Below are 23,720 nucleotides of genomic sequence, written 5' to 3' on the forward strand. Positions count from 1 at the left end.
GACGGACCTTAGTTGGCAAAGTAATGTTTCTGCTTTTGAATATGCTATCTAGGTTGGTCAAAACTTTTCTTCTAAGGAGTAAGCATCTTAATTTCATGGCTGCAGTCACCATCTGCAGTGATTTTGGAGCCCAAAAAATTAAAGTCTGACACTGTTTCCACTGTTTCCCCATCTTTTTCCCATGAAGTGATAGGACCGGATGCCATGATCTTCATTTTCTGAATGTTGAGCTTTAAGCCAACCTTTTCACTCTCCTCTTTCACTTCCATCAAGACGCTTTTTAGTTCCTCTTCACTTTCTGCCATAAGGGTGGTGTCATCTGCATATCTGAGGTGATTGGTATTTCTCCCGGCAATCTTGATTCCAGCTTGTGTTTCTTCCAGTCCAGCGTTTCTCATGATGTACTCTGCATAGAAGTTAAATAAGCAGGGTGACAATATACAGCCTTGACGGACTCCTTTTCCTATTTGGAACCAGTCTGTTGTTGCATGTCCAGTTCTAACTGTTGCTTCCTGACCTGCATACAGATTTCTCAAGAGGCAGGTCAGGTGGTCTGGTATTCCAATCTCTCTCAGAATTTTCCACAGTTGATTGTGATCCACACAGTCAAAGGCTTTGGCATAGTCAAGAAAGCAGAAATAGATGTGTTTCTGGAACTCTCTTGCTTTTTTCCATGATCCAGCAGATGTTGGAAATTTGATCTCTGGTTCCTCTGCCTTTTCTCAAACCAGCTTGAACATCAGGAAGTTCTTGGTTCAAGTATTGCTGAAGCCTGGCTTGGAGAATTTTGAGCATTACTTTACTAGCATGTGAGATGAGTGCAATTGTGTGGTAGTTAGAGCATTCTTTGGCATTGCCTTTCTTTGGAATTGGAAAGAAAACTGACCTTTTCCAGTCCTGTGGCCACTGCTGAGTTTTACAAATTTGCTGGCATATTGAGTGTAGCACTTTGATAGCATGACCTTTCAGGATTTGAAACAGCTCAACTGGAATTCCATCACCTCCACTAGCTTTGTTCGTAGTGATACTTTCTAAGGCCCACTTGACTTCACCTTCCAAGATGTCTGGCTCTAGATGAGTGATCACACCATCGTGATTATCCGGGTTGTGAAGATCTTTTTTGTACAGTTCTTCCGTGTATTCTTCCCACCTCTTAATATCTCTGCTTCTGTTAAGTCCAGACCATTTCTGTCCTTTATTGAGCCCATCTTTGCATTAAATGTTCCCTTGGTATCTCTAATTTTCTTGAAGAGATCTCTAGTCTTTCCCATTCTGTTCTTTTCCTCTATTTCTTTGCATTGATCACTGAAGAAGGCTTTCTTATCTCTTCTTGCTATTCTTTGGAACTCTGCATTCAGATGCTTATATCTTTCCTTTTCTCCTTTGCTTTTTGCTTCTCTTCTTTTCACAGCTATTTGTAAGGCCTCCCCAGACAGCCATTTTGCTCTTTTGCATTTCTTTTCCATGGGCATGGTCTTGATCCCTGTCTCTTGCACAATGTCATGAACCTCATTCCATAGTTCATCAGGCACTCTATCTATCAGATCTAGGCCCTTAAATCTATTTCTCACTTCCACTGTATAATCATAAGGGATTTGTTTTAGGTCATACCTGAATGGTCTAGCAGTTTTCCCTATTTTCTTCAATTTAAGTCTGAATTTGGTAATAAGGAGTTCATGATCTGAGCCACAGTCAGCTCCTGGTCTTGTTTTTGTTGACTCTATAGAGCTTTTCCATCTTTGGCTGCAAAGAATATAATCAATCTGATTTTAGTGTTGACGATCTGGTGATGTCCATGTGTAGAGTCTTCTCTTGTGTTGTTGAAAGAGGGTGTTTGCTATGACCAGTGCATTTTCTTGGCAAAACTCTATTAGTCTTTGCCCTGCTTCATTCCTCATTCCAAGGCCAAATTTGCCTGTTACTCCAGGTGTTTCTTGACTTCCTACTTTTGCATTCCAGTCCCCTATAATGAAAAGGATATCTTTAAGGTGTTAGTTCTAAAAGGTCTTGTAGGTCTTCATAGAATTGAGGAAAAATAACACCCAGGCAATGAGAGATGAAACTCCTATACTTTGGCCACCTGATGCGAAGAACTGACTCATTTGAAAAGACCCTGATGCTGGGGAAGATTGACGGCAGGAGGAGAAGGGGACAATAGAGGATGAGATGGTTGGATGGCATCACCAACTCAATGTACATGAGTTTGGGTAAACTCCGGGAGTTGGTGATAGACAGGGAGGCCAGGCATGCTGCAATCCATGGGGTCACAAAGAGTCGGACACGACTGAGCAACTGAACTGAATGAGAGATGAGCTGTGCAAGTGAAGCTGGAGAGCGGCAGAAGCAAGTCTGGAATCTCTGTGCCCCACTGATGCCAAGCCCCATGTCCTTTTCTTTATATTTGCCTCACTTCTGTCTTTTAAAAAGATTACAGAAGTCATAGCTATTCTTTATATGTTGAATTGCACCCCTCTCCCAATTCAGACCCTGAAGTCCTAGCCCCCAGCACTTCCAGATGGGACTGTATTAGGAATCAGGGCTGTTACAGGTGTAATGAAGTCAGGTGTGGCCACACTGGAGTCGGGTGGGCCCCTTACCCAATGTGACTGGTGTTCTTATAAAAAGGGAGCACTGGGACACAGAGACAGACATGCACAGACAGAAGATGCTGGGAAGAGACACAGAGAGTAAACCACCACCAAGACGAGGAGAGGCCCAGAGCAGGTCCCTCCCTCACAGCCCTCAGAAAGAACCCGTCCTGCCGACCCCTTGATTTTGGACTTCCAGCCTCCAGAACCGTGACACAATAGATACCTGTGATTTAAGCCACCCAGTCTGTGGTACTTTACAGCAGCACCAGCAAACTAATACATCTATACACCACACAAATATTTACCCAGAAAAAGGTAATCCTTGTCCTCTTGTCTCTGCAACCTCCTTCCTGCCTTTCAGTTAACTGATAATAGCATCTTGGGGTGTGTCTTTTCATACCTTTTTTATTCTATTCATGCACACACACACACACACACACACACACACACAATCTTTATTTACTTTGAATGCAATTATATGACAGAGCACTCTGCAATATACCTTTTTATTGTAACTAGCATAGATCATCCAGAGTGTCCTTTCAAATCAATACATATGGCTTTTATTCTTTTTCTTTGTTGCATAATATTCAAACTTATATACGCTTCATTCTCCTACTGGTTAACCATCAGGTTACTTCAGGTTTTATACCATTACAAATGATGCTGCAGGAAGCATCCCTGAACATATACACTTAGGTGTTTTCAACTGGAAAGCATAGATTTCTGAAGTTGGAACTTCTCATTGAAAGAGTCTATGCATTTCCTATTTTGGATTTTTATACTCTTATTTATTTATGGCAGTGGTGGGTCTTCCTTGTCACACACGGACGTTCTCCACTCGCAGCCCAGGGGCTTCTCACTGCAGTGCTTCTCTTCCTGCAGAGCACAGGCTCCAGGCAGTGTGGGCTTCAGCACTGCAGCACACGGGCTTAGTCACCCCAAGGCATGTGCAGTCTTCCCAGATCAAGGACTGAATCCCTATCTCCTGCATCGGCAGGCAGATTCTTTACCACTGAGCCACCAGGGAAGCATGAATCACAGCACGCCAGGCCTCCCTGTCCATCACCAACTCCCGGAGTTCACTCAGACTCATGTCCATCGAGTCAGTGATGCCATCCAGCCATCTCATCCTCGGTCATCCCCTTTTCCTCCTGCCCCCCAATCCCTCCCAGCATCAGAGTCTTTTCCAATGAGTCAACTCTTCTCATGAGGTGGCCAAAGTACAGAAGTTTCAGCTTTATCATCATTCCTTCCAAAGAAATCCCAGGGGTGATCTCCTTCAGAATGGACTGGTTGGATCTCCTTACAGTCCAAGGGACTCTCAAGAGTCTTCTCCAATACCACAGTTCAAAAGCATCATTTCTTCGGTGCTCAGCCTTCTTCACAGTCCAACTCTCACAGCCATACATGACCACAGGAAAACCATAGCCTTGACTAGATGGACCTTATTGGCAAAGTAATGTCTCCGCTTTTGAATATGCTCTCTAGGTTGGTCATAACTTTTCTTCCAAGGAGTAAACATCTTTTAATTTCATGGCTGCAGTCACTATCTACAGTGATTTTGGAGTCCAAAATAATAAATTCAGACACTGTTTCCAGTTTCACCATCTATTTCCCATGAAGTGATGGGACCAGATGCCATGATCTTCGTTTTCTGAATGTTGAGCTTTAAGCCAACTTTTTCAGATACCAAGGGAACATTTCATGCAAAGATGGGCTCGATAAATGACAGAAATGGTATGGACCTAACAGAAGCAGAAGATATTAAGAAGAGGTGGCAAGAATACATGGAAGAACTGTACAAAAAAGATCTTCACGACCCAGATAATCATGATGATGTGATCACTCATCTAGAGCCGGACATCCTGGAAGGTGAAGTCAAGTGGGCCTTAGAAAGCATCACTACAAACAAAGCTAGTGGAGGTGATGGAATTCCAGTTGAGCTGTTTCAAATCCTGAAAGGTCGTGCTATCAAAGTGCTACACTCAATATGCCAGCAAATTTGTAAAACTCAGCAGTGGCCACAGGACTGGAAAAGGTCAGTTTTCTTTCCAATTCCAAAGAAAGGCAATGCCAAAGAATGCTCTAACTACCACACAATTGCACTCATCTCACATGCTAGTAAAGTAATGCTCAAAATTCTCCAAGTCAGGCTTCAGCAATACGTGAACCATGAACTTCCTGATGTTCAAGCTGGTTTGAGAAAAGGCAGAGGAACCAGAGATCAAATTTCCAACATCTGCTGGATCATGGAAAAAGCAAGAGAGTTCCAGAAACACATCTATTTCTGCTTTATTGACTATGCCAAAGCCTTTGACTGTGTGGATCACAATCAACTGCGGAAAATTCTGAGAGGGATGGGAATACCAGACCACCTGACCTGCCTCTTGAGAAATCTGTATGCAGGTCAGGAAGCAACAGTTAGAACCGGACACGAAACAACAGACTGGTTCCAAATAGGAAAAGGAGTGCGTTAAGGCTGTATATTGTCACCCTGCTTATTTAACTTCTATGCAGAGTACATCATGAGAAACGCTAGACTGGAAGAAACACAAGCTGGAATCAAGATTGCCGGGAGAAATATCAATCACCACAGATATGCAGATGACAGCACCTTTAATGGCAAAAAGTAAAGAGGAGCTAAAAAGCCTCTTGATGAAAGTGAAAGAGAAGAGCGAAAAAGTTGGCTTAAAGCTCAACATTCAGAAAACTAAGATCATGTCATCCGGTCCCATCACTTCATGGGAAATAAATGGCAAAACAATGTCAGACTTTAATTTTTTGGGCTCCAAAATCACTGCAGATGGTGACTGCAGCCATGAAATTAAAAGACGCTTACTCCTTGGAAGAAAAGTTATGACCAACCGAGATAGTATATTCAAAAGCAGAGACATTACTTTGCCAATAAGGTCCATCTAGTCAAGGCTATGGTTTTTCCTGTGGTCATGTATGGATGTGAGAGTTGGACTGTGAAGAAAGCTGAGCACCGAATAATTGATGCTTTTGAACTGTGGTGTTGGAGAAGACTCTTGAGAGTCCCTTGGACTGCAAGGAGATCCAACCTGTCCATTCTAAAGATCAGTCCTGGGTGTTCTTTGGAAGGAATGATGCTAAAGCTGAAACTTCTGTACTTTGGCCAGCTCATTAAAAGAGCTGACTCATTGGAAAAGACTCTGATGCTGGAGGGATTGAGGGCAGGAGGAGAAGGGGATGACAGAGGATGAGATGGCTGGATGGCATCACCAACTTGATTGACGTGAGTTTGAGTGAACTCCAGGAGTTGGTGATGGACAGGGAGGCCTGGTGTGCTGCAATTTATGGGGTCACAAAGAGTCAGACACAACTTAGCGACTGAACTGAACTGATAGTTGATTTACAATATAATCTTAATTTCAGGTGTTCAGCATAGTAATTCAATATTTGTACAGATTATACTCCATTAAGTTTTTACAAAATCGAGTAAGGCACTCCAAGCTGGTGCTCAGGGACAGCCCAGAGGGATAGGGTGGCTGGGGGAGGTGAGAAGGGAGTTCAATACGGTGGGAACCATGTACACCCATGGCTGATTCATGTCAATGTATGGGGAAAACCACCACAATATTGTAAAGTAATCACCCCCAATTAAAATAAGTAATCTTTTTAAAAAGCTATTACAAAATAATGGCTCTGATTCCCTGTGCTATACACTACAGCCTTGTTTCTTACCCGTTTCACATATAACAGTCTGTATCTCTTCACTCCATACCCCTAATCTGTCCCTACTCTCCTCCCTCTCCCCTTTGGTAGCACTAGTTTGTTTTCTCTACTTGTGAGTCTGTTTCTGTTTTGAATAGTCCCTCATTTGTATTATCCTTTGGTTTTCACGTATAAGTGATATCATACAGTTATTTGTCTTCCTTTGTGTAACTTATTTCACCAAGCATAAGATTCTCTAGGATGATATGTGTTACTTCAAATGGCAGAACTGCATTCTCTTTTTTTTTTTACCTTTCCTTTACTTTCTCTCTCTGATCACTTCTTTATGCATTTTTAAGGCAATCCAGAAATGCCAGTGCAAAAGGCCAAACTTAAGCTGACAGTTGCTAGCTAGGTGGTGATTCTTTCAGTTCAGTTCAGTTGCTCAGTCATGTCTGACTCTGCAACCCCACGAACCACAGCACGCCTGGCCTCCCTGTCCATCACCAACTCCTGGAGTTTACCCAAACTCATGTACATTGAGTTGGTGATGCCATCCAGCCATCTCATCCTCTGTCGTCCCCTTCTCCTCCTGCCCCAATCTTCCCAAGCCTCAGGGTCTTTTCAAATGAGTCAGCTCTTCACATCAGGTGGCCAAAGTATTGGAGTTGCAGTTTCAACATCAGTCCTTCCAATGAACACCCAGGACTGATCTCCTTTACAATGCTGGTTGGATCTCCTTGCAGTCCAAGGGACTCTCAAGAGTCTTCTCCAACATCATAGTTCAAAAGTATCAATTCTTCAGCTTTCAACTACAGAGTAATTTCCTGATTTTTGCAAAAAGAATAGCAGGGCCTCTGCTTCCCTATATCTACTTTTAATTAACTACTTGAAGCTTTCAAACCTCATGAAGGGATGGGCATGGCCAGGCATTTCAACTAATTTGGACTCCAGTGGTGAACTAGGGAGCGAGCTGACAGTGAAAGAGACTGCAGCCTGTGGGGACTACAAGCTTGTACTGAGATTCTGAGGCCATGTTCAGGGGCTATTACTAAGGTAACTCTGCTGAAGTCAGGGCTCCTGGGAGAGAGGGCCATGTGTCAAGCATTCCTATGGCTGGGCAATTTGGCCACGACTTACTATACAGATCTGCAGGAAAATGAATGAACAAAGATGAACCTGAAAAATGCACTGTGCTTGCAAATGCCTTGCTGTCAAGTCAACACGAGCTGAGATTGGCACCTCAAGAAGAACGGCTCATGTCTAACAGATTGTTTATGTGTTCCTTAAGAAAACGAGAATTTAGCATGAGATTCGGTGATAAATTATTCATTTGGGAGATCTTTTTTTTTTTTTTTTCATTTTATTTCAGAACATCCTTCAGGTATTTCTTAAGTGAATTTCTCCCTGGTCCTTTCATTTCCAAATGCAGACTATTTTCAGTGAAGGAGCTAGGTCTTATGCAGGGCTCCATGGGGTCTCACCTCCAGGGGAGTCTCTCTGGTCCTCAGTTGCTCCCCTTTTTCTAGGCCAGTTATACCTCCAGCCCAATTAAAGCTATACAATGCGCATCTTAATACTTGAAACATAAAGCCATCTTTATATAAAATTGTAACAACGGCATTTTTCTTTCATCACTGCCAAACCCCAGACACATCTAGATTTTCCATGAAGAGGCTGCATGTTTTATATGCCATATTTATGTCTCACTGTAAACTATTCATTGGTTTATAGACCTCAGGTCCTCTAGAAAGCATCACACATCCTTATTATACTCATGGGTATTAAATTTGGTGTTAGGCTCTCTGATTTATCTTGCCAGACTAACTCACATGTAAACAGACATCTCTCTTAAAACTATCTACTTCAAGAGCTAAAAAATTAATCCATGCTAAAGCTCTAACCTTGAACCTCACTGCAACTGCAACATTGACAAAGGTAAGGGTAAGGATGAAGATGGTAATGATGACATCAAACACAGTGACGGTGATAATGAAGAAAATGCTTTCAGTTAGCTCCTTCCTCATTTTGTTAACTTTCCCTAACACAAAAATTAAACAAAGCTAGAGACCAAAGAAGTATGCTTTGGGAAGCTTTCGAAGAACCAAGTAGGATTTCTATGTGAACACAGTAATCTTGAGATGAAAGAATGAGTCAGTTAACAGGAAATGACTAAGATGTGCCACAAACAAAGCAATAAATAACGGCCATCTAATGACTGCAAAACAAAGGCGTTCCTTCTTACAAGCTCTCACCTTTCCAAGAAGCCAAGCTACAAAGAGCACTCCGAATGAGTTTATGTGATAATTTTTTGTTTTCTAAATGCTACATAAAATTCTTCCGCTAGGAATCTGCACAGAAGAAATTTTTATCCTGACTCCGGTATCTTTTGAGAAAGTATGATCGCACGAGTTATTCCAAAGGTTTCTGAAGATGTCATCCTCCCAGATGTTCTCCTTTGAATCTTAGACACATCATGCTGCCGACTGCAGAGTTACAGAAGAAATACTTTCCTCCTCTGCCATTTTCAAAACAGTTAAAAAAAACTTATTTTTTTAGACAGATGACGTTTAGTAAGAATGATCATGAACTACTAAAATAAACTGCTAGATATATATTGAATTGAAATTCATATTATATGTGTGGAAAACCAATGATAGTTAACTTAATTCCCCTTCAATACAATTTAATACAGTTTTACTGTTTGTCTATACTGTGCAAAACACAGTGGTGGGTAATGAGGTCAAGATACCTGGTGTGTCACCTGCCTTCAAGGCTCTTCCAAATCAACTTGCCTTTTTTATTTTTTTGCCTTTCATGTGAATGAAATGGTCTTAAATTTTCAAAATAGAAAGAAATTTTACTTTATATATGAAGGCCCTGCTTAATAACATGATCAGTTCTCACATTCAAGAATGAGAAAATGGTAACCGTTAAAAACAACCCCCCCCCAAAAAAAATGAGAAATAGAAACAAACCGCAGGACTTCCCTGGTGGTACAGTGGATTAAGAACCACCTGCCAGTGCAGGGGCCCCGAGTTGGGTCCCTGATCCAGGAAGACCCCACATGATGCGGAGCAATGAAGACGGTGAACCACAGAGATGGATCCCATGCCCTAGGGCCCACAGGCTGAAACTACTGAAGCTCACGCACCAAGTGACAGAGAAGCCATCTCCACGAGAAGCCTGAGCACAGCAGCAGAGAGCAGCCCCTGCTCACCGCAACTAGAGAAAACCCTTGAGCAGCAACGAAGACCCAGTGCAGCCAAAAAAAATTTTTTAAACAAAATAAAACAGAGGAATTTCATTTTTAAAAGCATACCTTTAAAATGTACACTATGTGTAGAGTTGTCTCAATCAAACAAAACAATACTTTTAAAAATCAAGATAGGATAATATATGTAAAAGAGATTAAGATTCTAACCTTTGCTCTTTGTTGGGTCTGAAGGTATTTTTATCCCAGAGGTCATAATGCAAGGAAAGAATCTGATGCAATCTTATTCATTAAAAATCTTAAGAAAGCAATCAACTCTGCAGGCTCAAGACATAAAAAAGCACAGAGAAATGGCAAAATGGTTAAATTACAGAATATTAATATCATTGCATTTCTGGTTTTTTCCCTGCAGAATCATTTTAAGCACGATAGGCAACATTCTTCCTCCAGAAGATCAGGGATAACCTTTTAGAAACTTAAAATTATGAGGTCAACCATTAAAATTTTTTCCACAAAATTTTAATGAATTAAAGACATATTCCAAAGGGATGCTTATAATTTATTCTTTATATGTGCAGAATGTCCAAGGCCTTTGAATCCTATAGGTTATTAAAATTCTCTCACTTGATATCTTGTGAAAAAATAACTGAAAAACAACATAGTTCACTGGATTTAAAACTGCCTGCAACACAGTACCCAGAGTATTGATGAGTATATCAGTTTCAGACTAAAGGGTGGTTGTCAATTCTATGCTAAGGCCTTATTTCTGTGCTGTCCAAACACTAAGAGTGACTTGAAAGAGTACATGACGATCTGCTTATCAGGTCCATAGACGACGCAGAGCTGAGGCAGACAGTAACTCCACTGCTTGATCAAGTCAAGAGTCAGTAGGTCTCAATGGAATAAAATGATGGATAGGATTTACATGAAAATAAATAGGATAAATGTGGAAATGTGACACATGAGTTTATGAAAATTCACACATGTAGAAGAAAGATGGTGTGACAAAACTATACTACGGTTTCACAGACAACCTGGGGGTCAGGGTGGGAAGAGGAAGTGGGGTTCAGGATGGGAGGGACACACGGATACCTGTGGCTGATTCATACTGATGTACGGCAAAAGCCATCACAATATTGTAAAGTGATTATCCTCCAATTAAAATAAATAAATAATTTTAAAAAGGGGGTGGGGAGGGAAGCAAGTGGGCACATGTGGATAGGAACTAACATTTCTTGAGACCCATAAGCTCCTAACCGTGGACAAAGAGACACAGGCATTATTATTATTTTTACAAAAGTACAGAGACAAAGAAATTTCCCTATGGCCTCTGGATTATAAGAAGCAAATCTGGGATTTGAATCTATTGCAATCTTGCTGCAAAGCCCTGCTGTTTTCAACCCATCATTATATAAACAGGACAATAATGATAGTCTGATAACGAATGCAATCTTAGGTTAGATCAATAAAAGTACAATGCCAGAACAAAGGAGGTCAGATTACTGATGGGAATCAAAGACAGAGAGGGATGCATACACCTCATATCAACAGGAGAAGAAAGAAGCAAGTAGAGGTGATTTCACACAATGAAATACTACTCAGTGTGAAAAAGAACAAATTGCTGACACACGCACCACCCTAGATCAATCTCAAAACCAGGTCAAATAAAAGAAGCCAAATGAAAAAGACTGCATGCTGTTTGATTTCATCAGTATGAAGTTAAAATTAAAGTCTATAGTGACAGGACTTTCCCGGTGGCTCAGTGGTGAAGATTGTACTTGCCAATGAAGGAGACGTGGGACGATCCCACAGGCCACCGTGCAACCAAGCCCGCGTGCCACAACTGCTGAGTCTGTGCTCCAGAGTCCACGAGCCGCAACTACTGAGCCCGTGAGCCACAACTACTGAAGCCCGCACAGCCCAGAGCCTGTGCTCCCAACAAGAGGAGCCACCACAAGGAGAAGCCCGTGTGCCACAACCAGAGAGGAGCCCCCGCCGACCACAGCTAGAGGAGAGCCTGTGCAGCCAAAAATAAACAGAGAAGTATTGCTAAGTCGCTCAGTCATGTCCAACACTTCGGGACCCCATGGACTGTAGCCCACCAGGCTCCTCTATCCATGGGATTCTCCAGGCAAGAATACTGGAATGGGTTGCCATTTCTTTCTCCAAAGCAAGTATTAAAAATAAATAAAGTCTATGGTGATAGAACTCAGAAGAGCAGTTGTCCAGGAAGGATTTGCCATGAAAGGGCAGAAGGGAATGTTCTGGGATAATGAAAATGCTTTATATCTTGACTTGGAAAGTGTTCACAGGCAAGGGGACACAACTGCCCAAATTCAAACTATAAACTTGAGATGTATATATCTTATAGCTTGAAAATTCTCTCTATTCAAAGAAAAAAAATAATGCATAGAAACTGGAAACTGTTGATAAGCGAGTGGACATGAAGAGGAAATCGTGGCCGATGTGAAACATATGATCCAGGAAATACTATGCCCAAACATTAATTTCACTAGCAAGAAGTACAGGACAAGACAGCTGGAATGAGATATGGCAGTCATGTTGAAAGGACACCATTCCGTAACAGAAAGAAACAGTGATTAACACTTTTTAGGGAGTACAGTTAGGACGGATAAGTAGACATTTTACCCGAACGTAAGAAAGGACCTTCTGTAACTGGAGCAGTCCAAAGTGGAATTATCTGCCCATGAGTAAAACATTCCCCACTGCTCAAAGTGCCGCCTGAAGGTGGATGGCCTCCTGTTGGAATGTGTGCAGAGGGTGTTCAGCATCTAAGGCGCCTCTCTCCGTTCCAAGGCTCCCTGCATCTGGGCTCTGAAGCTCACTCTGACATGCACGGATAAAGCTAACCTTCTACATACATCGTCCAAACTCTCAGCCTCATTCTCAATCTACCTTCAACACCCAGGACACACAAGCGCACTCATGTCCACAAATCCATGCGCCAGTGAGTAACAGAAGCAACATCTACCCAGCTTCCCCCACTCCAACGCTCTAATCTCAGATCCTCCTCCTGAACGTAGGTTAAAAAAAAAAAAAACACCACTTTTACCCTTTCAGGTGTGAAAGTACTCCATGATTTTGCTGAAGCAAAAGAATATTCTTTAGTTACTTATTTATTATTGAGAGCCTAGTATGTAGCCAGCATGTTCTGGATACTAGAGAGAAAAAGACAACTCCCATCTTGGTGAAGCTTACTTTCTTCTTAATATACATCAAGTTGCTTAGGATAAGAACATCCTCCTACTGCTTAACCCTGATGGGTATTTTGTGAGTGATGAATGAATACCCATTGACTTAACTTGATGCGAGATCACATAGTATGAATGCACAGAAGCCTCAGGAGAACACAGGGCTTATCCAAGATTTAAGAGTATTTTGTTCCTCCACCCAGTACAAATCTCTATTGAAATGTCAGATGGTTGAAGAAATGCTCATTTTCACTTCTGTTCTTACACTTGAATGATAAGCCAATGCACTGTGGCTCCATAGGGTTTACTCTGAATTTACAATTAGTCTAATGATCTGCCCAGAGGGACTCCATGAGCCTCAGCAGGACTTAACAAAATTGACTGAGCTCTAGCCAATAAATCACAGCCTGTTAGCTGACATTAATTTATAATCTCAGGCACAGGGATAAAATTATTCACAACAGATACTTTTAAATTGAGAGAGGAGTCCAGGTAACAAAATCTGAATGCCACAAACCCTTCTAGAATAAAACCTCAGAAAACCACCTCTGCAGCAATACTTTTGGGGGAGTTGCCTTCAACCTTGCCTAATGAGCCAAGAGAATATATTTCAAGTAGGCACCAGTTCCAGACCTTAAATTGATGAGACCACATTTTTAAGTCCTACCCAAATGCTAGCCCTAAACTTCAGGTTAGTTCTCAAAGGAAAACTAGGTATTTGTTTCATACGAATCAGAGGTGGGGAGCTCTAAAGGGCAACAGACACAAACTCTGCACACTTGAGGATGAGAACCACCAGCTCTGTGGCCACGTCCTCCACGTGTAACAAACTTTGCTAATCTCTGCTTTCTTCTCCTTTCACCATTCATGTCTCCAGTTAACCTCCTGCCACATAGAGACATATAAAATCGTCAACAGAAAAAAACATAAAAATGCATTTCCTCAAAGGCGTAAAATAAAGAGAAGGGTGAACGGGTGTATCTGTGTGGTTGTCTGCTTGCAAATCAACACACTGCTACACTGGGAAAGGGTGGAAAGGAGAAAGAAGAAGATCGTAATGTAGACAAGGCCGACCCTAAAGTGATCCGAGTAAGAGGCTGCACTGGCAAACAGAAAGTGAAAGCGAAGTCCGAGTCTGACTCTTCGGGACCCCACGGACTGTAGTGTACCATGCTCCTCCGTCCATGGGATTTTCCAGGCAAGAGTTCAGGACTGGGTTGCCATTTCCTTCTCCAGAGGATCTTCCTGACCCAGGGACTGAACCCCGGTCTCCCGCACTGTAGGCAGACACTTTACCATCTGAGCCACCAGGGAAATCCTTGACAAACAGAAGCTCTGTTCAAAATGGAAAACGGGCCCCTTGCTGAAATGGAAAATCTGGGGAAGAGGCGGCACTATGGCAGAAAAGAGCTTTGAGTTTTATCTGAATATCCTTCTCAAGAAGCGTGGGCTACGGAATCCTAGCGATACTCTGTTAAGAGTTAGGGAGTTTACAGAGAAATACCAGTAAAAAACCTACTGAATCAAGGAAAAAAAAGTGGATAGGTCCCTCCCCCAGCACTGGAAGCTCAGCTCAGCACTCTGTGCCAACCTAGATGGGTGGGATGGGGGTGGGAGATGCAAAAGGGAAGGGCTATATGTATGCATATGGCTGATTTATTCACTGTCTAACAGAAACTAACACAGCACGGTAAAGCAATTATACGCCAATAAAAAAAGAAAATACTAAAAACAAGGTGGATCTATGTATAACTGATTCATTTTGCTGTACAGCAGAAACTAACACATATACTATATTCCAATAGAGATGATTTTCAAAAAAATCCTTTTCTACTTAATATATTTGGGAAACCTCAGATTTGGATAATTTATTCCAACCTAGCTGAATACCTAAACTTCACAGTGGGGGGGAAAAAGTAACAGCAAGGTGACAAAACTGCCTCCTAAAAGTGAAGAAATGACTGTATTCACCTTTGGCGACTTTGCCTAAATCATCCTGTATTATCTAAGTCTCTTTGTTTTCTTTGTTGTTTTTTAAGGATTCAATAATTTATTTTTAAGAAATTTTGAACTGCTTGCTAAATTGTTCTTAAATTTACTTATTAAAACGTTCTTCTTTAAGTTTCTCTGCAAGCAAGCTCCTCTTTAGTAATGTTTGTTTCTCCTCTGCTGTCATTTCTGGTCTGTCTGTCATTTCCTCCACCTCCCCAGCAGATTTTCCTTTCTGCTCCGAAGTTTGATTCTGCTTAGTCTTCATGTCCTTCCTCATGGACATCAACTTATCTCTCTTCTGTTTTAGATAGTGTTTGGGCTGGCGGAGCGCTTCTGTTCGAAGTGTTGATAAAGTTGCTATTGGTCCCTCCATGCTTGCATGTTCGAAGCCAGGAATCTTCAGGCCTTTTTGTGGGAGGCAAGAAGTTTCAGGTAACATTTCCAGCTTTCTTGTCAAAGGTTGGACTGATTGATTAGCAAAATGCACTTTAACTTCTGATGCAAAATGTTCACCATCCCCTTGGGAATTATTCATTTTCGCCATTTCTTTGGCCTGCATCGGAGGCTCTTCTGTTTTGGCCTCTGATAACTGCTTTTTTTTCTTCCTTTCTTCCTCCTGGTCATACTCCTCTTTCGATTTTCTAAGAACTTCCTTCAGGATTTTCATCTCTTCCTGTTCAAGGTCACTGATCACATCAGAACCATCTGTTAAGCAGCCAGGTAATACACCTGTGATGTACAAGTCTTTGCAAGAGGAGTACATGCTCTTGAAATTGATCTTCATTAATTCCAATTTCTTTAAGGTAAGTTTCTAACAGCTTTTCAACTAGTTCTTTATATTCCTGATGTATCTCTGTATAGGTCAATTTGCTCTCTTCTTCATCATCAAAAACTTCACATTTCTGCTCCACGATGTCCAAGAATGGGATGGACCGGTTTCTGAAAAGATGGCGGAGGAATAGGATGGGAAGACCACTTTCTCCCTCACAAATTCCTCAAAAGAACATTTCAACGCCGAGCAAACTCCACAAAACAACTTCTGTAGGCTGGCAGAGGACATCAGGCAACCAGAAAAGCAGACCATTGTCTTCAAAAACAGGTAGGAAAAAATATAAAAGACGAGAAAGGAGACAAAGGAGGTGGGGAGGGAGCTCCGTCCCGGGAAGGGAAGCTCATCCCGGGAAGGGAATTTTAAGAAGAGAGGTTTCCAAACACCAGGAAACACTCTCCCTGCCGAGTCTGTGGCGAGCCTTGGAAACACAGAGGGCAACATAACAGGAAGGAAAAATAGATAAATAAAACCAAGAGATTGCAAGCCCACCAGTAACTCCCCCAGCGGAAAAGCAGCACAGACGCCTGCATCCACCATTGGGAAGTGGGGGCAGGGCAGGGACGCGCGGGAGGCGCGGGCTGCAGTGCTTTGTAAGAATCGGGCAGGAACGCCCCACGCGCAACCAGAACCATCTAACTTGGGCTAGCAACCCAGACTGTGGGATAGCTATCGCACGAAAAGCTCGAACATAAGACACCGCCAGGACCGAGCACAGAACAAAGGATGGAACGGAAAAGCCGGCTGCAGACCATCCCCCGCCCGGGGCAGGCAGCCAGAGTGGTAAGGACTGGAAAGGGGCAATTGCAGACCCAGAGAGACTTTACTTACCTAACTGCAAGCAGGCTCCTTTGCTAAGACTTCTGGGGGTGCTGGACAGTCACAATCTGCCTCTCGGGGTGTGCCAGCGGTCCACCCAGAAAGCTGAGCAGCAGCGGCAGGAAAGGTGACAAGCCGCGGCGATCGCGCTCGCCAAACTCCTGAGCTACTCGGACCTGGGAAGGGCACAAAGCTCAGTCCCAGCCGAATTTGTGCCTCTGAGGGCTGCCTGAGCGCTGAACCTGAGCGGCTTGGACCGGGGAAGTGCACGCAGCCTAGGGCCGGCCCCACACGGTTCCCGGCTGAGCATCGTAGAGCCGGAGCTGTTTGTGCGCCGCGAGAAAGGACAGGTCAAGCGGGGCTGAGATACTGTGTGTACACGACAGTGCTATTTGTTTGTAGCATCCCCCCTCCCCACAGCGCGATTGAACTAGTGAGCCTAAAAAACCAGCAAACAGAAGAAGTTAAACAGAGGGAACCACCTTGGAAGTGATCCCACACGGCCCATAACATCAGAGAAGGGCCAGATATTTTTACTATTTTTAAAATCATTCTTTTTTTTTTTTTTTGCTTTTTTGTTTTTTTTTTAAACTTTTTTTTAATTGTTAAGTCTTCTATTTCTCCTCTAATTTTTATTTCTATAACCTATTATTACTATTTTTTTTAAAGACTTTTTTTTTTATTTTAGGCAAACACCATATATAGTCTTTGGATGGCTGTTGGTGGTTTTGTTTGTTTGTTTGTTTGTTTGTTTTTTAATAATTCTTTTTTTTCTTTCTTCCTTTTTCCTTCTGCTTTTCTTTAATATTGTATCTTTGAAAATCCAACCTCTACTCTAGATTTTTAATCTTTGCTCTTAGGTTTTTGTTGTCAATTTTGTACATTTAAAAATCCAAACTTCACTACCCAAGTTTACCTGAGAGCGAGATTACTGGCTTGACCACTCTCTCCTCCTCTGGACTCTCCTTTTTCTCCACCAGGTGGCCTCTGTCTCTTTTCTCCCCAATCTCTTCTCTATCCAACTCTGTGAATCTCTGTCTGTTCCAGACGGTGGAGAACACCTAAGGAACTGGTTACTGGCAGGATTTGTCTCTCTCCTACTCATTCCTCTCTCTTATCCTCCTGGTCACCTCTGTCTACTTCCTCCCTCTCCTCTGCCCCATATAACTCTGTAAATACCTCTGAGCGGTCCAGACTATAGAGCGCACATAAGGAAGTGACTACTGGCTAGCTTGCTCTCTCCTCTTTTGATCTCACCACATCTCATTCCAGTCACCTCTAACTACCCCCTCCATCTTCTCTTCTCCTTGTAACTCAGTGAACCTCTCTGAGTGTCCCTCAATGTGGAGAAACTTTTCATCTTTAACCTAGATGTTTTATCATCAGTGCTGTATAGATGGAGAAGTCTAGAGGCTACTGTAAAAATAAAACTGAAAACCAGAAGCAGGAGGCTTAAATCCAAAGCCTGAAAACATTAGAGAACTCTTGAATTCAGGGAACATTAAGCAATAGGAGTTCATCAAATGCCTTCATACCTACACCAAAACCAAGCTCCACCCAAGGGCCAACAAGTTCCAAAACAAGACATACCACGCAAATTCTCCAGCAACACAGGAACACTCCCCTGAGCTTCAATATACAGGCAGCTCAAAATTATCCCAAAACCTTTTATGTCTCATAACCCATTACGGGTCATTCCACTGCACTCCAGAGAGAAGAAACCCAGCTCCACCCACCAAAACTCCAACACAAGCCTCCCTAACCAGGAAACCTTGACAAGCCACTGATAGAACCCCACCCAAAGCTCCATAATAAAGAGAACTCCACAAATTACCAGAATATAAAGAGGCCACCCCAAACGCAGCAATATAACCAAGATGAAGAGACAGAGGAATACTCAGCAGGTAAAGGAACAGGAGAGTTGCCCACCAAACCAAACAAAAGAGGAAGAAGTAGGGAATCTACTGGAGAAGGAATTCCAAATATTGATAGTGAAAATGATCCAAAATCTTGAAATCAAAATGGAATCACAGATAAATAGCCTAGAGACAAGGATTGAAAAGATGCAAGAAAGGTTTAACAAGGACCTAGAAGAAATAAAAAAGAGTCAAAATATAATGAATAACGCAATAAATGAGATCAGAAACACTCTGGAGGCAACAAATAGTAGAATAACAGAGGCAGAAGATAGGATTAGTGAAATAGAAGATAGAATGGTAGAAATAAATGAATCAGAGAGGAAACAAGAAAAACGAATTAAAAGAAACGAGGACAATCTCAGAGACCTCCAGGACAATATGAAACACTCCAACATTCGAATTATAGGAGTCCCAGAAGAAGAAGACAGAAAGAAAGATCATGAGAAAATCCTTGAGGAGATAATAGTTGAAAACTTCCCTAAAATGGGGAAGGAAATAATCACACAAGTCCAAGAAACACAGAGAGTCCCAAATAGGATAAACCCAAGGCGAAACACCCCAAGACACATATTAATCAAATTAACAAAGATCAAACACAAAGAACAAATATTAAAAGCAGCAAGGGAAAAACAACAAATAACACACAAGGGGATTCCCATAAGGATAACAGCTGATCTTTCAATAGAAACTCTTCAGGCCAGGAGGGAATGGCAAGACATACTTAAAGTGATGAAAGACAATAACCTACAGCCCAGATTACTGTACCCAGCAAGGATCTCATTCAAATACGAAGGAGAAATCAAAAGCTTTACAGACAAGCAAAAGCTGAGAGAATTCAGCACCACCAAACCAGCTCTCCCAACAAATTCTAAAGGATATTCTCTAGACAGAAAACACGAAAAGGGTGTATAAACCCGAACCCAAAACAATAAAGTAAATGGTAACGGGATCATACTTATCAATAATTACCTTAAACGTAAATGGGTTGAACGCCCCAACCAAAAGACAAAGACTGGCCGAATGGATACAAAAACAAGACCCCTCTATATGCTGCTTACAAGAGACCCACCTCAAAACAAGGGACACATACAGACTGAAAGTGAAGGGCTGGAAAAAGATATACCACGCGAATAGAGACCAAAAGAAAGCAGGAGTGGCAATACTCATATCCAATAAAATAGACTTTAAAACAAAGGCTGTGAAAAGAGACAAAGAAGGCCACTACATAATGATCAAAGGAACAATCCAAGAAGAAGATATAACAATTATAAATATATATGCACCCAATATAGGAGCACCGCAATATGTAAGACAAATGCTAACAAGTATGAAAGGGGAAATCAACAATAACACAATAATAGTGGGAGACTTTAATACCCCACTCACACCTATGGACAGATCAACTAAACAGAAAATTAACAAAGAAACGCAAACTTTAAATGATACATTAGATCAGTTAGACCTAATTGATATCTATAGGACATTTCACCCCAAAACAATGAATTTCACCTTTTTTCAAGTGCTCATGGAACCTTCTCCAGGATAGATCACATCCTGGGCCATAAATCTAAACTTGATAAATTCAAAAAATCGAAATCATTCCAAGCATCTTTTCTGACCATAATGCATTAAGATTAGATCTCAATTACAGGAGAAAAACTATTAAAAATTCTAACATATGGAGGTTGAACAACACACTTCTGAATAACCAACAAATCACAGAAGAAATCAAAAAGAAATCAAAATATGCATAGAAACTAATGAAAATGAAAACACAACAACCCAAAACCTGTGGGACACTATAAAAGCAGTGCTAAGAGGAAAGTTCATAGCAATACAGGCATACCTCAAGAAACAAGAAAAAAGTCAAATAAATAACCTAACTCTACAACTAAAGCAACTAGAAAAGGAAGAATTGGAGAACCCCAGAGTTAGTAGAAGGAAAGAAATCTTAAAAATTAGGGCAGAAATAAATGCAAAAGAAACAAAAGAGACCATAGCAAAAATCAACAAAGCCAAAAGCTGGTTCTTTGAAAGGATGAATAAAATTGACAAACCATTAGCCAGACTCATCAAGAAGCAAAGAGAGAAAAATCAAATCAATAAAATTAGAAATGAAAATGGAGAGATCACAACAGACAACACAGAAATACAAAGGATCATAAGAGACTACTATCAGCAGTTGTATGCCAATAAAATGGACAACGTGGAAGAAATGGACAAATTCTTAGAAAAGTACAATTTTCCAAAACTGAACCAGGAAGAAATAGAAAATCTTAACAGACCCATCACAAGCACCGAAATTGAAACTGTAATCAGAAATCTTCCAGCAAACAAAAGCCCAGGTCCAGACGAATTCACAGCTGAATTCTACCAAAAATTTCGAGAAGAGCTAACACCTATCCTACTCAAACTCTTCCAGAAAATTGCAGAGGAAGGTAAACTTCCAAACTCATTCTATGAGGCCACCATCACCCTAATACCAAAACCTGACAAAGATGTCACAAAAAAAGAAAACTACAGGCCAATATCACTGATGAACATAGATGCAAAAATCCTCAACAAAATTCTGGCAATCAGGATCCAACAACACATTGAAAAGATCATACACCATGACCAAGTGGGCTTTATCCCAGGGATGCAAGGATTCTTCAATATCTGCAAATCAATGTAATTCACCACACTAATGAATTGAAAAATAAAAACCATATGATTATCTCAATAGATGCAGAGAAGGCCTTTGACAAAATTCAACATCCATTTATGATTAAAAACTCTCCAGAAAGCAGGGATAGAAGGAACATACCTCAACATAATAAAAGCTATATATGACAAACCCACAGCAAACATTATCCTCAATGGTGAAAAATTGAAAGCATTTCCCCTAAAGTCAGGAACAAGAAAAGGGTGTCCACTTTCACCGCTACTATTCAACATAGTTCTGGAAGTTTTGGCCACAGCAATCAGAGCAGAAAAAGAAATAAAAGGAATCCAAATTGGAAAAGAAGAAGTAAAACTCTCACTGTTTGCAGATGACATGATCCTCTACATGGAAAACCCTAAAGACTCCACCAGAAAATTACTAGAGCTAATCAATGAATATAGTAAATTTGCAGGATATAAAATCAACATACAGAAATCCCTTGCATTCCTATACACGAATAATGAGAAAGTAGAAAAAAATTAAGGAAACAATCCCATTCACCATTGCAACGAAAAGAATAAAATACTTAGGAATATATCTACCTAAAGAAACTAAAGACCTATATATAGAAAACTATAAAACACTGATGAAAGAAATCAAAGAGGACACTAATAGACGGAAAAATATACCATGTTCATGGATCGGAAGAATCAATATAGTGAAAATGAGTATACTACCCAAAGCAATTTACAAATTCAATGCAATCCCTATCAAGCTACCAGCCACATTTTTCACAGAACTAGAACAAATAATTTCAAGATTTGTATGGAAATACAAAAAACCTCTAATAGCCAAAGCAATCTTGAGAAAGAAGAATGGAACGGGAGGAATCAACTTGCCTGACTTCAGGCTCTACTACAAAGCCACAGTCATCAAGACAGTATGGTACTGGCACAAAGACAGACATATAGATCAATGGAACAAAATAGAAAGCCCAGAGATAAATCCACACTCATATGGACACCTTATCTTTGACAAAGGAGGCAAGAATATACAATGGAGTAAAGACAATCTCTTTAACAAGTGGTGCTGGGAAAACTGGTCAACCACTTGTAAAAAGAATGAAACTAGATCACTTTCTAACACCGCACACAAAAATAAACTCAAAATGGATTAAAGATCTAAATGTAAGATCAGAAACTATAAAACTCCTAGAGGAGAACATAGGCAAAACACTCTCAGACATAAATCACAGCAGGATCCTCTATGATCCACCTCCCAGAATTCTGGAAATAAAAGCAAAAATAAACAAATGGGATCTAATTAAAATTAAAAGCTTCTGCACAACAAAGGAAAATATAAGCAAGGTGAAAAGACACCCTTCTGAATGGGGGAAAATAATAGCAAATGAAGCAACTGACAAACAACTAATCTCAAAAATATACAAGCAACTTATGCAGCTCAATTCCAGAAAAATAAACGACCCAATCAAAAAATGGGCCAAAGAACTAAATAGACATTTCTCCAAAGAAGACATACGGATGGCTAAGAAACACATGAAAAGATGCTCAACATCACTCATTATTAGAGAAATGCAAATCAAAACCACAATGAGGTACCACTTCACACCAGTCAGAATGGCTGCGATCCAAAAATCTGCAAGCAATAAATGCTGGAGAGGGTGTGGAGAAAAGGGAACCCTCCTACACTGTTGGTGGGAATGCAAACTAGTACAGCCACTATGGAGAACAGTGTGGAGATTTCTTAAAAAATTGCAAATAGAACTACCTTATGACCCAGCAATCCCACTGCTGGGCATACACACCGAGGAAACCAGAATTGAAAGAGACACATGTACCCCAATGTTCATCGCAGCACTGTTTATAATAGCCAGGACATGGAAACAACCTAGATGTCCATCAGCAGATGAATGGATAAGAAAGCTGTGGTACATATACACAATGGAGTATTACTCAGCCATTAAAAAGAATTCATTTGAATCAGTTCTGATGAGATGGATGAAACTGGAGCCGATTATACAGAGTGAAGTAAGACAGAAAGAAAAACACCAATACAGTATACTAACACATATATATGGAATTTAGGAAGATGGCAATGACGACCCTGTATGCAAGACAGCAAAAAAGACACAGATGTGTATAACAGACTTTTGGATTCAGAGGGAGAGGGAGAGGGTGGGATGATTTGGGAGAATGGCATTCTAACATGTATACTATCATGTAAGAATTGAATCACCAGTCTATGTCTGACACAGGATACAGCATGCTTGGGGCTGGTGCATGGGGATGACCCAGAGAGATGTTATGGGGAGGGAGGTGGGAGGGGGTTCATGTTTGGGAACGCATGTAAGAATTAAAGATTTTAAAATTTAAAAAAAAATTAAAAAATTTAAAAAAAAAAAAAAGAAAAGAAAAGAAAGGGATGGACCAGTCCGGGCCCCGCAGGAACCCTGTGATGCCCTCCACCACCCATTCCACCTCGTCCTCTTCTTCCGCAGCCATTCCGCCCCAACGGGGCACCATGGAAGCTGAGGCCAGATCCCCGGATCCTAGAAGGCCTTTCGGCCGCAGGGAACCAAGAGGACAGGGAAACGATGTGCCCCAGCAGTCTCCGCAGTCACCTGGCTGAAATCTCTAAGTCACTTTGTATGACACCAAATTAATCAAAGAAAGTGCAATGGCCGCAGGGAGTGGTCATCTGACCCAGCGGGCTTCCCTGGGGCAGATGATATTCTCATAAAATGGCAGCATCACTGGCTGACCAGTTCCAATATCAAAGTTTTGAATGAAGGAACTTGTAAA

At 41.3% G+C, this 23,720-nt stretch overlaps 1 pseudogene; it reads right to left on the reverse strand.

Moving 5' to 3' along the window:
• Window positions 1-14,725: 14,725 nt before the first annotated feature.
• LOC101113979 (cilia- and flagella-associated protein 36-like) lies at window positions 14,726-23,420 on the reverse strand (annotated as a pseudogene).
• Window positions 23,421-23,720: the final 300 nt, after the last annotated feature.

This window comes from Ovis aries, chromosome 23, assembly GCF_016772045.2.
Source record: "Ovis aries strain OAR_USU_Benz2616 breed Rambouillet chromosome 23, ARS-UI_Ramb_v3.0, whole genome shotgun sequence".
Lineage (NCBI taxonomy): Eukaryota > Metazoa > Chordata > Mammalia > Artiodactyla > Bovidae > Ovis > Ovis aries.